This window comes from Ranitomeya imitator, chromosome 6 (assembly GCF_032444005.1).
Source record: "Ranitomeya imitator isolate aRanImi1 chromosome 6, aRanImi1.pri, whole genome shotgun sequence".
NCBI lineage: Eukaryota > Metazoa > Chordata > Amphibia > Anura > Dendrobatidae > Ranitomeya > Ranitomeya imitator.
The window spans coordinates 52,759,176-52,775,761 of record NC_091287.1 but is presented as its reverse complement, the minus strand read 5'-3'; positions in this window follow the sequence as shown (position 1 = coordinate 52,775,761).

The window sequence follows — 16,586 nt, the reverse complement described above, 5'->3', positions numbered from 1 at the left end:
AAAATGCGTACAAAGCCAGAGGCTACCAAAGATTACAGCAGGGACCCATACAGAGAAACAAATGATGATCAAGTACAAAGAACAGTAAATTCATGTATTAGAGTGTACCCTATAAGCAGTGTGGGAAGCTTTCCTAATTGTGAACACATAAAGGGCACGTGAAATTCAAAGAGAAGTAACCTTACATGTAAAGTTGTGTTATTATGGATGTTCTTACCACCCCAATGCACGTTTCATCAGAACTTCATGATGAGGCGTGTGTTGTGGTGGGAGTGAACAGAGTAATGTGCACTTAGCCTGCCTATCAAAATGATTGACTGGAGGGGTGTATGTGCGAATCATGTGATCACTGTTAATGAAGATTATATGGGTATGGAGACGGAAAGTAAGGTGCCCTCTGGCCAGCGCATGTGCATTTGATAGGTTTAATTAGAGATGGTGCTTCGGTTTGATACACAAATCAATCTACTTCAGGCACAAATGGATCGAGGCATGCCAGCTGATGATCTTGATAAATTTTACAAGGATCTTGAAAAATGGGATATCAGTGCTTCAAAAATGAAAACATATCAATGAGGCATTAATGATTATGAAATGAACAAGATCTGGCAAGGGCATACCAATGAAAGAGGCAAGTCTCTTTCAAGGAATTCATCCAATACCTCCCTGGCATTGCTTTCCAGCAGTATTTCATATCAGTCAAATACTTTTTCTAATTGTACCAATATGAAAACATGATTTGGTGGCCAGAAGAGACATCAGAGTGATTCCAACAGCTTTTTTTTTAGCAAAAAAGTTAAGAAGTGGCAAAACTAATTAAAACTCCATTTGAAGCAGAGAACCCCTGCAGTGCCAAGCAGGCTACCTATTGTGAGGAAGACTAAGATTTATAGATTTGAGAGGAAGAGAAGCAGGAAATCTAACACTGTTAAAGATACATTTTGTTCCTTTCAGAACAAATGAACCATCTGCAACTATACACTGAGACACTGGTGGAAAGTTCTGAATATTGGGATTTGTATTGATCCGATATTGATGGGACATACATTTTAAACTTCTGGACTAATAGGGGAAGAATATGCATATTTTTCATAAGTGTGACACATGCCTATGAGCCCCAAATCAATAATGCCAAGATTGCTGACAACAGCCATCCCATGTTTCCTTTCTACAGAAAGGTAAAATTCCAATTAAAAATATGATGGCGATATCGAACTCCTGTGATCATCAGGAGTAAAGATTTTGTGAATGTTGGGAATATCATAATTTTCTGAAACAGAAGCCACATCCCACAACCAGCCCTGTTATGAGTCATCACGTTTAGGAACGTGGGTGTAGCTTAGGTGCTGAAAAAAGGGCAAGATTAATTGAGTTCAATGCTAAGGAAGATACATATCAGTGTAGGCTTGATCCACAGTAACCAGGCATTTTCAATCAGATTGCTTCCATCCACTAAGATGAGACATCTGTTACCAGCATAGTAAGTTTCTCTGTTAATCCATTTCATTTTATGTAAGTATATGCTGTATGGTTTGTCTGCTTTGTAAAATTTTTTGCATATTTTTTGTAGACACTTTTGCTTTGTAAACCACACTCTAGCAGGAACCAGGCATCCGATCGGCCTGTAAAAAGAATTGTTTGGTGGTGGCAGTGATTAGTTCTTAGGTATGGTGGCGTTAGCAGTGACCATATTGAGGCAAACATATATTCCATGTGTTAGAATCAGAGGAGTATATACCGTAAGCTCACTGTTAGTTCTCCAACTAAGTCTAACTAATCAGCCTATTAGTGGTAACAGCTGCAGCCTCATCCATTAATCATCAGTCAATTGAGTAATTGTCCTGACAATAGGAGGCAGCAAAGAGCTGTTTTTGACTAGAAGATAGCAGCGTGGTGGGTTCAGCTGTTATCTTCTTTAACTTTAGGTCTTTTAGAGATCATTTAATCTTCAACTTGCTTAACAGTTCACAATAACAGTCATTTTGACCAGGAGTGCCCAAACTTTTACATGCTATTGTATAGCTCAGCTCCTACCAATTGTCAAAGATGACACTGGGGAGATCACTCAGATCCCAAAGCTTCCACCAATTGTCAAAGATCATCAAGTAAAGCATAAAATAGATGAACTTGAATTTACTGAAGTCATAATACTGTGGATTTAGATAAGTATATTGACAGAAGTATAAAAGAAATGTATTTATAGTCCATAGTGTTCTTATTTATAATGTAGAGCCAGTGTCAGTCAGAGTCAGGAGAGTGGTTACAGCATAATAATAATCATTTTCACCATGCGAACATTCAACTATGTGCAGTTGCCGGGCAGCGTAGCAACGCTATTAACCTGCAGATGAACGATATATCTGCAAGGTAGTAATGTTTTTGCTGGTGACTGGTTCCCTTTAACCAAACAGTTGAATGGGAATGTTTCTGAATCCTCTAAGCCCAAGGTCTGGGTTGGCACACGGGCAACAGCAGCCAGATGTAGAATGTGGAACACAGACATGCAGGATGTAAACTAAAAGTTTCTTAAAGTCCTGAAAAACCACAGATAGAAAATAGAGTTACAGAAGACCTTGGGCAGAGAGCAGAGTTATTGAAGACCTCGAGCAGATAGGAGGCATCATGGAGATGCAGGCAAGTAGCAGACAAAACTCCAGAGAAACAAGAAAGTCTAATATCATGGAAGCCACACCCAGCCAGAAAGATGTCCTGAAAACCACAGGTGGACACATAGAAGAAGTCCTAGAAGATCGAGGACAGGAAGGAAACAGAAGTCCTGAGAAACTAGAAAGTCTAAATACCTTGGAAGCTGCAGACAACCAGGAAGACGTCCTGGAAATTGCAGCCCGATTGCGGTACTGGAGACCGCAGGCAAGTAGGTAGTGATGGTGAAAACCACTCTCAGGTAGGTAAAGTTCTAAATACCACTGACATGTAGCCAGGTTACTGCAATCCACAGACAAATAGGGGAATTCCTGAAGACTAATGACAGGTAGCAAGGTTACTGGAAACCACTGACAAGCAGGTGAAGTTCTCCATTGACAGGTAGCAAGGTTACTGGAAGCTGCAGACAAGTAACTCAAGAACTAGAAACCACAGACAATCAGAAGACGTACTGATGATGTGGACTAGAACTGTGCACAGACAACTAAGAAAGTTAATATCCAGTCTTAGAGCCATTGCCTAGACCCAGGTGTAAGTCTTGGGAGCCTTGAATAGGCCTGGGAAGGCCATTACATGGGAGCACGTTGAGCTATTTGTCAGTCCCAATATGGAACACAAGAAAATCAAACGGACCGGGGCGTATGTGTAACATTTTCATGTGCACATTGGATAAAAAAAATGTTTGTAGGCAATCAGGCCATGAATAAAATAGATTTGCCATCATGCACATAGACCATAATAGGTATGTGTTCTTACCCCTTAGACCACAGTCTCCAAAAGCCAAATCAGAACTCATGCTTTCCACTGAGGAGGGGCAATACCACAAAACACGTGTCTGCAAATTATGTTTCTGGTTTGCCTTTTATCCTAAGTCTTGTAGAAAAGCTAGTTAAAGGTTCAATGGCGACTTTTAGGATTCCTACTTTCCATAGGTGGCACTAGAGTTCTAGTCCTCTTCCTCTCTCGAGACAATTTGCCTATCTGTGAAAAACATGGATAGAATATGTATGTGAAATACAGACTTGTGAACGGGGCTTATAAATTGTAAGTAAATTCTATAATATCTTCTATATAAAGAAAATATTAAGTCTGCCACAATGCTATACTACTATAGAAAAGAATATCCAGTCTATACTACGAGTTATACTATTGTTTATTTAAAGAACTCATAGAGTCTATAAAATACTGTTATATACAGTTTTCATATTCATATCATGCTTTCGAACATATTCAAAGAATGAACTGAAAGTCAATAAACTGTAAACTTCAAGAATCTAGTCGTTCCTGATTTATAAAATTTGAGTGAAAAATGTCCTTCAAGTTGTTTTGTGGCCTTCAAGAATTATACACCCTTTGAAGGAAGATCTGATAGAAGAGGTTTCAAAAGGAGCTCCTTGCAGAAGTGTTTGTAGGTCAACATTCAGCTGGGTGCAAGAAACACATCCCTTGGCAAAATCTCACTAATGACCACTTTCAAAGCATAGTGATGTCTAAAAATGTTCACAAACCCAGAGTTATTAAGGGTGGAGGTATCTCTAATGTTTTACAGATTTGATAAAGTGCTCATTAGATGAGGCATTAAATATGTTGCTATGACATTAAGCTTTCAAGGTTTAGATTTATAAATGTGACTCATTGTGTCATAGAAGTGATGGGTTGTAGAATTTACTAGGTGGAAACTTCTACTGGAATTACTTCAATTTAACTTTTCATATGTGGATGGCATATATAGTTGTTAAGAGTTTTCATGTTGGCACTCCTTTTACTCAAGCCTGTGAAAGCAAATATACTGGAAAAGTAAATCACAGATATTTGCTGGAAAAGTACCGTATATCATAGATGTAATCTCCATATGTACTTTATTAAATTTAGCCATGGCGAGGCTTTCCTTTAACAACATTTTTCATAAATGATAAATTCTCAGCTTATGAGCCTGTGCAACTTTGTGTACAAATATATCTGTGGCGCTAAAGTTCATTAGACAAAGGAGGGCTGACGAACGATTGTTCTATGGGAATAAAAAAAATTAACAACAAAGTCGAGAAAAAAAAAAAATTCAGCTCACCATGTCTTTTATCTTGACCTCCTGTGTGATCACCAAACACCTCGCACGGACCAGGGTGAAGTAGCCACAATGAATCCAACAGTAAAGCAGGTGTCTCCAGCGAATGGTGAAGGTAAAAAATAACTTTTAATGAAAATAAATTAAAAATATATCCATATATATGGTATCCAGCACTCAATACACACTGGCTATAGAACCTAATGACCATCTACGTATTTCGACCTGGTGGTCTTAGTCATGATCTGCATTAGAAGCAAGATATTACAATTAAGTAGTTTCCTCTGAGACTTTCATTGGTGGATATTTGCATACAATTAATTCCACCTGCCCATATACAATGCATATACATAGTTAAAAATAACATTATATACATTTTATACATGATTAAGAGAAAATAATTAATATATATATATATATGTATATATATATATGTATACTAGCTATTGAACCCGTTCTACGCCCGCGTGGCTAGCATCTATATTGGTATATGGTCTCCATCCTGGTATGTGCTGCTCCATCCTGCGTCCCCATCCTGTCATGAGCTGCTCCATCCTGCGTCCCCATTCTGACATGTGCTGCTCCCATCCTGCACCCCCATTCTGACATGTGCTGCTCCATCCTGCGTCCCCATCCTGTCATGTGCTGCACCCATCCTGCGCCCCCATCCTGCCATGTGTTGCACCCATCTTGCGCCCCCATTCTGTCATGTGTTGCACCCATCCTGCGTCCCCATTCTGTCATGTGCTGCTCCCATCCTGCGCCCCCATTGTGACATGTGCTGCTCCCATCCTGCGCCCCCATTCTGACATGTGTTGCACCCATCCTGCGCCTCCATTCTGTCATTTGCTGCTCCCATCCTGTCATGTGCTGCTCCCATCCTGTGCCCCTGTTCTGTCATGTGCTGCTCCCATCCTGCGCCCCCGTTCTGTCATGTGCTGCTCCCATCCTGCGCCCGTTCTGTCATGTGCTGCTGCCATCCTGCGCCCCCGTTCTGTCATATGCTGGTCCCATCCTGCGCCCGTTTTGTCATGTGCTGCTGCCATCGTGCGCCCGTTCTGTCATGTGCTGCTCCCATCTTGCGCCCCCATCCTGTCATGTGCTGCTCCCATCCTGCGCCCCCATTCTGTCATGTGCTGCTCCCATCCTGCGCCCGTTCTGCCATGTGCTGCTGCCATCCTGCGCCCCCGTTCTGTCATGTGCTGCTCCCATCCTGCGCCCGTTCTGTCATGTGCTGCTGCCATCCTGCGCCCCCGTTCTGTCATGTGCTGCTCCCATCCTGCGCCCGTTCTGTCATGTGCTGCTGCCATCCTGCGCCCCCGTTCTGTCATGTGCTGCTCCCATCCTGCGCCCGTTTTGTCATGTGCTGCTGCCATCCTGTGCCCACGTTCTTTCATGTGCTGCTCCCATCTTGCGCCCCCATTCTGTCATGTGCTGCTCCCATCTTGCGCCCCCATTCTGTCATGTGCTGCTGCCATCCTGCGCCCCCGTTCTGTCATGTGCTGCTATCATCCTGCGCCCGTTCTGTCATGTGCTGCTGCCATCCTGCGCCCGTTCTGTCATGTGCTGCTGCCATCCTGCGCCCCCGTTCTGTCATGTGCTGCTCCCATCCTGCGCCACCATTGTATTATATGCCCCCCATAAGATGCTCCATTATATATGCCCCGTATGCTGCTGCCATATATAAAAAAAAAAATACCATACTCACCTAACGTCGCTGGACGCCGAGTGCTGGGGGGCCTGAGCAGGCAGGGACACCGGCGCGCTGTGGGGGTCAGGTGCCGGAGTCACCGCTAGCTCAGGCCCCCAGCACTTGCTATACTCACCTGTCTGTCCCGTTCCACCGCTGCGCGCCGCCATCTTCTCGGTCCTCTGGCTGTGACTGTTCAGTCAGAGGGCAGCGCCGGCGCGCATTAAGCGCGTCATCGCACCCTCTGAACTGGGAACGTCACAGCAGAGGACCCGGGAGACGGAGCCGCACGCAGCGCTGGAACGGGGGACAGGTGAATATACTTACCCTCCTGGCGGTCCCTGACTCTCCGGTGGAGATCGCGGTGTGCGTTCAGTGTTTACGCATACCGCGATCTCCTGGGAGCGTCACTCTGTGAGGCCCAGACTGTGCCGGCGCTTGCGCTTGCGCAGTCTATAAAGGCTTCGGACAGAGTGACGCTCCCAGCGTTATATTATATATATATATATATATATATATGGTAAATACCCGAGTTCCTTATGGTTTAAATGCGAGGCATGATCTAATTACTCAATATTAATTATTTTCTCTTAATCATGTATAAAATGTATATAATATTATTTTTATGTTGTTTTTAGCTATGTATATGCATTGTATATGGGCAGGTGGAATTGATTGTATGCAAATATCCACCAATGAAAGTCTCAGATGAAACTACTTAATTGTAATATCTTGCTTCTAATGCAGATCATGACTAAGACCACCAGGTCAGAATTATGTTTTTTGGTCGCCACAACGGGTGATCAAAAGATCTTATCTATACCAAAATGGTATCAATAAAAACATCAGCTTGGCACATGAAATTTAGCCCTCACCAAGCCCCAGATCACAAAACATGGAGACGCTACGGGTCTCGAAAATGTAGCCATTTTTTGATTATTTGTTTTTTTTAACAAATTTTAGGTTTATTTTTCACCACTTAAATGAAAAAAAAACCAAGACATGTTTGGTGTCTATGAGCTTGTAATGACCTGGAGAATCATAATGACAGGTCAGTTTTAGCATTTGGTGAACATGGTGAAAAAAAACCCAAAAACTGTGGAATTGCACTTTTTGCAATTTCACCACCCAATATGTTAAAACCAATTATGTCATTCAAAAGTACAACTTGTCCCGCAAAAAACAAGCCCTCGCACGGCTATCTTGATCAAAAAATAAAAAAGTTATGGCTTTGGGAAGAAGGGGAGCAAAAAACGGAAATTCAAAAACTGAACCACCCCAGGTCGTTACGGGGTTAATGGTTGGACTATCAAAATGGGCCTCAGGGCTCATGTCTTGGTTAAGATATTTTAACTTTGATAGATTCTGAGCCCTAGATCAGAATCCTGTCCATTAAAGTCCTATTGATCCGACTATTAGAAACCTGTGTGTCTGGGAGTTTTGGACCTTTTTCACTGAAGAGTCTGAAATATCTATGATTCCAAGAATTTTCGCTTATCGGAAACTTCTAAATCTTGCTGTTTTGCATTTGTCTTTGTCTAACTTATTCTTTTAAGTTATTGCATTATTAGCTGTAACTATATTTCAGACATATAGCATATACAGGGAACTTTCCTGCTGTTGAATGCCGAATCGTAACCTCTTGGCAAGCATGAGAAATGCTGATGTCTCTGTCTGGTACTATAATACCCACTAAACCAAGATTTAGATTCCAAGTAAGCTAACCCTAATTCACGTTATATCATGGCAGGAGATCTGTAACCATAAACTGCTAATACTTGTAGTTTGTGATATACTCCAAACTCCTACGGCTTCTTCTTAAAGGACTTAATGAAAAGTGTGAACCTTTGGGTATGTTCACACGTTCAGGATTTCCATCCTTTTTTTTTCCTGACTGTTTTTTAAAAAACTGCAGCTCTTGGCAGAAAACGCAGGTCCTTTTTTTGGTCCTTTTTTGGTCCGTTTTTGATGCGTTTTTTGATGCGTTTTTTGATGCGTTTTTTTGATGCAGTTTTCTAGCCAGAGTCTGTGTGTTTTCTAGGAATTTTTTTAGGGTTAAAATGGCTGAAAATACCCTAACCCTACCCCTAACCCTACCCCTAACCCTAACCCTACCCCTAACCCTACCCCTAACCCTAACCCTACCCCTAACCCTACCCCTAACCCTACCCCTAACCCTAACCCTACCCCTAACCCTACCCCTAACCCTACCCCTAACCCTAACCCTAACCCTATCCCTAACCCTACCCCTACCCCTATTCTAACCTTAGTGAAAGAAAAAAAAAAAAAAATTCTTTATTTTTTTTATTGTCCCTACCTATGGGGGTGACAAAGGGGGGGGGGTGTCATTTACTATTTTTTTATTTTGATCACTGAGATAGGTTATATCTCAGTGATCAAAATGCACTTTGGAACGAATCTGCCGGCCGGCAGATTCGGCGGGCGCACTGCGCATGCGCCCGCCATATCTGCCGGCCGGCAGATTCGGCGGGCGCACTGCGCATGCGCCCGCCATTTTGCAAGATGGCGGCGCCCAGGGAGAAGACGGCCGGACGGACACCGGGACGCCGGGTGAGTATAAGGGGGGGAGATTAGGGCACGGGGGGGGCATCAGAGCACTGGGGGGGGGCATCGGAGCACTGGGGGGGGGCATCGGAGCACGGGGGGGCGGGATCGGAGCACGGGGGGGGCAGCCACACTCCGCCCACGCACTTCCGCCCGCTCCCCGCACTTCCTGCTGCAGCGGTTCTGCACATCAAACCGCAGTAAAACCCGCAGATATATTTTTGATCTGCGGGTTTTACTGCGGTTTGGACCTCACAATGGAGGTCTATGGGTGCAGAACCGCTGCGGCTCCGGAAAAAGAATTGACATGCTCCTTCTTTTTTCCGGGAGCTATTCAGCGCGTCTTTTTTTTTACAATTTCCGGACCATGTGCACAGTGTGTCCTGTTTTCCATAGGGTACAGTGTACTGTACCCTGCATGGAAAACAGCCGCGGAACCGCAGCGGCAAAACCGCCGCGGTTCCGCGGTAAAAAACGCACTGTGTGAACATGGCCTTTCTTGGAAACCGGCTTCTTTTGTCATCACCGCTTCTCTTAAGTTCTGGTTCTTAAAGAGATTTCACTTGCATTTTTTCTGTAGTATTGTTTAAAAGTTCCATAGCTTTGACAGGGTAAGCCATGATTAATTCATTATTGACGTGTGTGACATTGGCTACATAATAAAGCTGCATGCAACCTTTTTAGCGGTCAATTTTTCTTTGCAAGACATGCAGTAATGAACAGATTAAAGTTACTTGAAACGTCTGAAAATGTATAGAATTCCATACAATAGTGCTCTGATTTCCTTAATGTATAAGGAAAAAGACCGCTGTTGGATGCAAGGAACTGGGATTTCTTTTCTTTGTATGCACAATAAAGTACTAGAAATAAGTTTTACTTTAACTAAAGCATGGTCACCTGGGCTTGCTAAAGACATTCAATTCATTACAGAAATATTTTAACTACAGGGTTTTGTACCTTATGCTAAAGAAGAGAAAAAGTCTACCAGCATTGATCTTTTAACTGCATTTAAAAAAAAAAAAAAAAAAACAGTTTAAATAGTTTGAAAAAGTTTTGAAAAAATAAAGCTTTAGAAATTATTATTATTACTAGATTGTGGCCCGATTCTAACGCATCGGGTATTCTAGAATATGCATGTCCCCGTAGTATATGGACAATGATGATTCCAGAATTCGCGGCAGACTGTGCCCGTCGCTGATTGGTCGAGGCAACCTTTATGACATCATCGTCGCCATGGCAACCATTATGACATCTACGTCGATACTGTGCCCGTCGCTGAATCAGAAACGTGAGATGTCTACGTCCTTTATGACATCATCATCGCTGTGCCCGTTGCTGATTGGTCGAGGCATGGCGGCTCGACCAATCAGCATCGTCGCTGTGCCCGTTGCTGATTGGTCGAGGCCTGGCGGCCTCGACCAATCGGAGATGCGGGATGTCTACATCCTTTATGACATCATCGTCGCTGTGCCCGTTGCTGATTGGTCGAGGCCTGGCGGCCTCGACCAATCAGAGACGCGGGATTTCTACGTCGATGCTGTGCCGGTCTCTGATTGGTCGAGGCCTAGCGGCCTCGACCAATCAGAGACACGGGATTTCCAGGACAGACAGACAGACAGACAGAAAGACAGACAGACAGAAAGACAGACAGACGGAAAAACCCTTAGACAATTATATATATAGATTATTAATAATTTTTATTATTATAGTACCATTTAGTCCATGGCTCTATACATGTGAAAATGGGTATACATAATAAAAAATCAAGTACAATAATCTTAAACAATAAAAGTTACAACTGGTACAGGAGGGTAGAGCTGGTCGCATAGCGGTTTGGTGGTTACTGCATGTTGTAGGCTTGTTGTAAGAGGTAGGTCTTCAGGTTACTTTTGAAGGTTACCATGGTAGATGACAGTCAGATATGTTGGGGTATAGAGTTCCAGATTAGTGGTATGCATGGGATAAATCTTGTATGCAATAGTAGGAAGAGGAGATAAGAGGGGAGTAGAGAAGGAGATCTTGTGAGGATTGGAGATTGCGTGCAGGTAAGTACCAGGAGATGAGGTCACAGATGTATGGAGGAAACAGGTTGTGGATGGCTTTGTATGCCATGGTTAGGGTTTATGAACTGAAGTCTCTGGGTAATGGGGAGTCAGTGAAGGGATTGACAGAGGGGAGAGGCTGGGGAATAGCAGAAGTATAAGTGGATTAGTCGGGCAGCAGATTTTAGAATAGATTGGAGGATTGCAAGAGTGTTAGAAGAGAAGCGGTTGCAGTAGTCAAGGTGGGAGATGATGAGTGCATGGACTAGGGTTTTTGCAGATTCTTGGTTGAGGAATGTACGGATCCCAGAAATATTTTTGAGTTGAAGTCGGCAGGAAGTGAAAAGGGCTTGGATATGTGATTTGAAGGAGAGATCAGAGCAGCCATTTACTTTAATGGACAGGTCTGTTGGGGGAGTCGCGTGAGATGGGGAAAGATGATGAATTCTGTTTTTTCCATATTAAGTTTCAGAAATCTAATGGAAAAGAAGGATGAAATAGCGGACAGACATAGTGGGATTTTGGTTAGTATGTAGGTGATATTTGGTCCAGAGAGGTAGATCTGTGTGTCATCAGCAAAGAGGTGATACTGCAAGCTGTGAGATTCTGTGAGCTGTCCCAGGCTGAGGTGTAAATGAAGAAGAGCAGAGTCCCCAGGTCTGAACTTTGCAGGACTCAGACAGATAGGGGTCGAGGTGAGGAGGTGGTGTGTGAGAGGGAGACACTGAATGTCCGGTCTGTTAGGTATGAGGACATCCAAGATAGGGCCAAGTCTGTGATGTCAAGAGATGAGATGGTCTGTAGTAGTAGGGAGTGGTCTACTGTGTCAAAGGCAGAGGACAGGTCCAGCAGGAGGGAGACAGAGTAGTGTTGCTTGGCTTTGGCAGTTAATAGCTCATTGGTGACTTTAGTTTAGTTTCAGTGGAGTGATGTGGTCAGAAGCCAGATTGTAAGTGGTCAAAGAAGGAGCAGGAAGAGAGGTGGGAGGACAGTTCGAAATGTTCCAGTAGTTTTGAGACATAGGGGAAAAGTGATATTGGGCGACAGCTATATACAGAGGATGAGTCAAGGGAGGGCTTTTTGAGGATGGGTGTGATTAAGGAATGTTTGAAGCATGACATTAAAACACCAGTTGTTAGTGATAGATTGAACAGATAGGTTAGGGTTGGGATGAAGACTCTGGTGAGGTTTGGGATGAAGTGAAATGGTATCAGGTCAGGTGCACAGATGGTGAGATGTGATCTTGAGAGTAGAGCAGAAAGTTGATCTTCTGTAATGGAGAAATTGGTTTTGGAGGAGGAGGGCAGAGTAATTGGGAAGAGGGGTTGTGGGGGTTGTATGCCAAAGCTTTCTCTAATGTTATCAATCCTCTGCTTGAAGAATGAGGCAAAGTCTTCAGTTGAGATGAGTGGAGAGGGAGGAGGTGCTGGAGGATGGAGGAGAGAATCGAAAGTGTTGAATAGCTGTTTAGGATTGTGAAACAGGGAGGATATGAGAGATAAGTAGGTTTGTTTTGCTCTGGTGAGTGTGGCCTTGAAAGTTAAAAGGGACTTTTTGAATGCGATGAAGTTCTTGCTGCAGTGAGATCTTTTCCATCTCTGCTCAGCAACCCAGGTAGCCTGTCTCAGTTCTTTGGTCAGGCTGGTGTGCCAGGCTTGACTGTTGATTTTGCAAGCTTTGGTATGTGTAAGAGGGGCAACCGATTCAAGAGCTACAGCTATTGTGATGTTATATAAAGCGGCAGCAGCATCCGCATTGTGTTGGGAACTTTTGTCTGTAAGAGGGAGAAGGGATTCAGAGAGTGAGTGTGGATCGAGGTGGATTGTTTACTGTGACTATGTATCCAGTTACCTTCAGTTTCCTTCTGGTTCAATTCTGCATTAATTCTTAGCTCCACAGTTCTATGATGCAGTTGTATGGCACACGCTGCAGACTGACGTCTTGCAGACTTATTATTTGCAATATATTTGCTAGAAAATAGATTCAGGTGTAAAACAGAGGGGAGTGGTCTATGCTCATCTTTAAATGTTTGCTTGTTGGAAGATGACAATAATGAAGATTGGGAGATGACATTATCAGACCTTAATAGTTATCACTATGCAATAGTGTATAAACCTCATAATCTATTGGTGGCAAAACTAAACAGACAATTTTTATTTTTAATATGATACACATTTCATTGTATCATTCCTTATCGATCCATGGTGGACACCAGTGTGAGTTAGTTATGGCAGCATCAACATATTTCCTACTCTTCCACTAATCTCCAGAGCTACCCTTTGTACCTCCACTGATCTATCTTCCATGCCACGAGACACTGGAAAGCTTGAATCACAAAGGAGTTTAAAGTAACTGCTTATAGGTGACCACATTATTTTGCCGTTAGTGGATGGTAAGAGTAGTAGAAGCAAAAAATGGAGCAGACACACAAAAGTTACATAACTTAATAATGAGAGAAAAAAAAGAAGCAAAGCTAAATATAGATGCACTCTATACTGCAAATATCTTTTAACATGCATATGTATGGTGCATTTCATTTAATAACAAGACCCCATATAGAACTACAGGATCAGGCATGTTGAAATCCAGCATGCCGAACTTAATATTTCTCCAAAGTAGGATGCGGGACAATGCCTTAGACATTAGATTGTTGGCTACTCTGGCTTAGAGAATTACTCCTCCCATCAAATTTTTTATCCTCTTAATAAATTGCAGTCATCACATTATATAGCTGTTAGGTCTCGAGTTCCCGCTTCTGCACAGGGGGAATCTCGAGCCATCTCCGCTGCGGTCTCCCATTCTTATCCAGCCGCAGTGGAGTCTGCTCAGCAGGGACGTCGGTCCCAGCGTCTTGCTCAGTCTCACTCTGTACAGAGAGTTACTGCTGCTTCTTCAGCTTCTGCCATTAAAGCCAGTGCTGGCCAGCAGCGAGCAGACTTCTCTGGGACTAAGTCCTTGTCTGCACACACTGAGCATGCCCAGGGCAAGATCTCCCGTTGGAGATCGAGGGTCATGTGCTCAGGTCCTGCAGCACATTCCATTGGTCCTCTTGGCAGGTCTTGGAAGGGCAAAGTTTCTGTGGCCACTTCCTGTGCTGCAACTATATAAACTGCGCATGACCGCACGGCCATGCGCTAGTGTACATTTGCTTACGTGTGTTTGTTGTGAGTGCAAGTCGTCCTTGGATACCCCTTCCCTATTGAATGTCTGTTCGGGGAAGGTGTATGGTTGCTTTCTAGCGCCCGACTTATCCTACAGCACAAATCACACATTACAGCGTCCAGTTGCTGTGACCGCCAGTACGGCGCCGTGCACTTCCTCTGTGCTTTCCTTACCCAAGCCTGGGTGGTTAGTGGCGTTCGTCAGTGCGGCACCGCATGCACTCTTGTGCCCTAATATTGCTATTTAGCTTCCTTACACACCCAGTTGCGGTGTTGTGCCAGCAAGGGTCTAATCGGACTTCAATCCTAGTTGGGGTTGAGTTCGCTGACTACTTGCTCGCGCTCTTTGTGCGGTACCGCGATCCTGTGACGCAACAGGATCGCTTCCTTCACGCTGGGTGAAGTCTAACCCACGTGTGTATACTTATGAGTACCGCCATATAGTCCGTCATTACTTGGCAGCAGGTTCCATCTCTGCACGGTGGACCCCGGGCTGCGAACGCACCATACTCTATCTGTCTCATTATTTGGTGCATTCCGCTAGCCCTAATATATAGCACTGTGTATGTACAATTGCTCATTTTGTCTTTCTACCCAGATAATTCTTCTTTTTTTCCATTAGGTCTATGATATTACATGATAAAACACTGACTAGCTGAATCCTTCTAAGTGCTATGTAGAAACAGGAAGTCTCTTTTTCCTGTGTGAGTCATCACTGGAAAAGTTACTAGCAGAGAGGAGGCGTTCAAGAGGGGAATGATAAATACATGGAAAAGAGATTTCCTGTTTCTACATAGAGCAGAGAAACAAATTATCTGGATAGAAAGACAAAATGAGAAATTGTAAGCACACAGTTGTCACGAAGGTGTCAAGTTTCCACTGGAAGACCTGGTATTAGATGGTCATGTTGGGAAATGAATCACAGAGATGGTGTGATTTGTGTCTCATATTAAATGGATTTTGTTTCTTCTGGTGCTGAAGAGGTTTACAACCCTTTGTATATTGGTCAGAAACATGTAGCTCCATTTCAGCTGCTTCTGATCTGGTCATTACCTCTTCCTACATAAACAGGACAGACCTTCTTGTCCCTGCTGGTGAAAGATTTGTCTTCCTGTGCTGTGTAATAAAGCAATGTGTTTGCAATGAATGAGGAATACGGTGGTCACTGTTCAAGATGGTCACATCTTGAAAACTATTAAAACCCAGGAATGGATTTCGGCGTGGGACACAATGTCGGACAGGTGAGGGATATTGTTGCTTTTTATTTTTGTTTTATTACGGGAGACGATAGATTGAATGGAATGGGTGAGTATAACTGTTTGTTATTTTTAAATAAAAAAAGGAAAAGTGTATTTTGTTTTTATTTCAAATACAGGACTTTATTCTGGCTGTGTATTTATTTACCATATAACTATAGGATTAGTAATGGATAGGTGTCTTATAGATGCCTCTCCATTACTAAGTTGTGGGCTTGATGTCACCGGACAATACAAAGGTGACATCAACCCCACAAATATGAACCCCACTTGCCACCGCTACAGGCTATGCTGGAAAAGTAGGGGAAAGTGCCAGAATTTGTGTATCTAATTGATGTGCCTTTTCTGGGCAGCTCCTGGCTGCTATTTTTAGGCTGGGGGGTCCAATATCCAGGCCCTTACCAGGCTGAGAATACCAGCTCCCTATTGTTGGTTTGTGCTGTTGTATGATAGAAGTTTTATGTTATCCCTGGTTTGTCTTTTATGTCTTGTTTACATTACATTTCTGTCCCATTCCTCATGGGAGGGAACAGACCAGGGTATAACAGTAGCATAGTAAAGTCAGAGACTCTGACTTCTCTACCTTCAAAAGTACCCCCGGGACAGGCAACAGAGCTATATAATATGATGACTGCAATATATTAAGAGGATAAAACTTTTTTGGGAGTGCTTCTTTCAATCAGGCATGCCAAATTATGGCCACTTTTTTTCCTGGTGTAATTATGGCCACTTTTTTTCCTGGTGTAAGATATTAATGACCTGTCTTCAGGATATGTTATCTTGATCTGATCAGTGTGGGTCTGACGTCTGGCACTTCCACCAATCAGCTGTTTTCAGATCCACTGGTGGTTGGATGTAAACAGTGCATGGAGTCAGAAGGGCACATCGACATTCACTTTGTAGTGAACACTCCTGGGTATTGCAGCTCAGCTCCTAATAACTTCAACAACATAGAGGCCACAACTCAGTGCCTCTGTTAGTCACTGTATTCTTCTCTTGAAATAATAGTAGTGAAAAAAAGCCCTTGTAATATATCCGTTGAGAGAGAATTATTGTTTTTTTCCCATGGATTCTGTGTGAAAAATCCTCCAAGTGCTTCCATATAAAATCAAATGCACTCATGCTGTAGCTTCAATAAGGACCAAT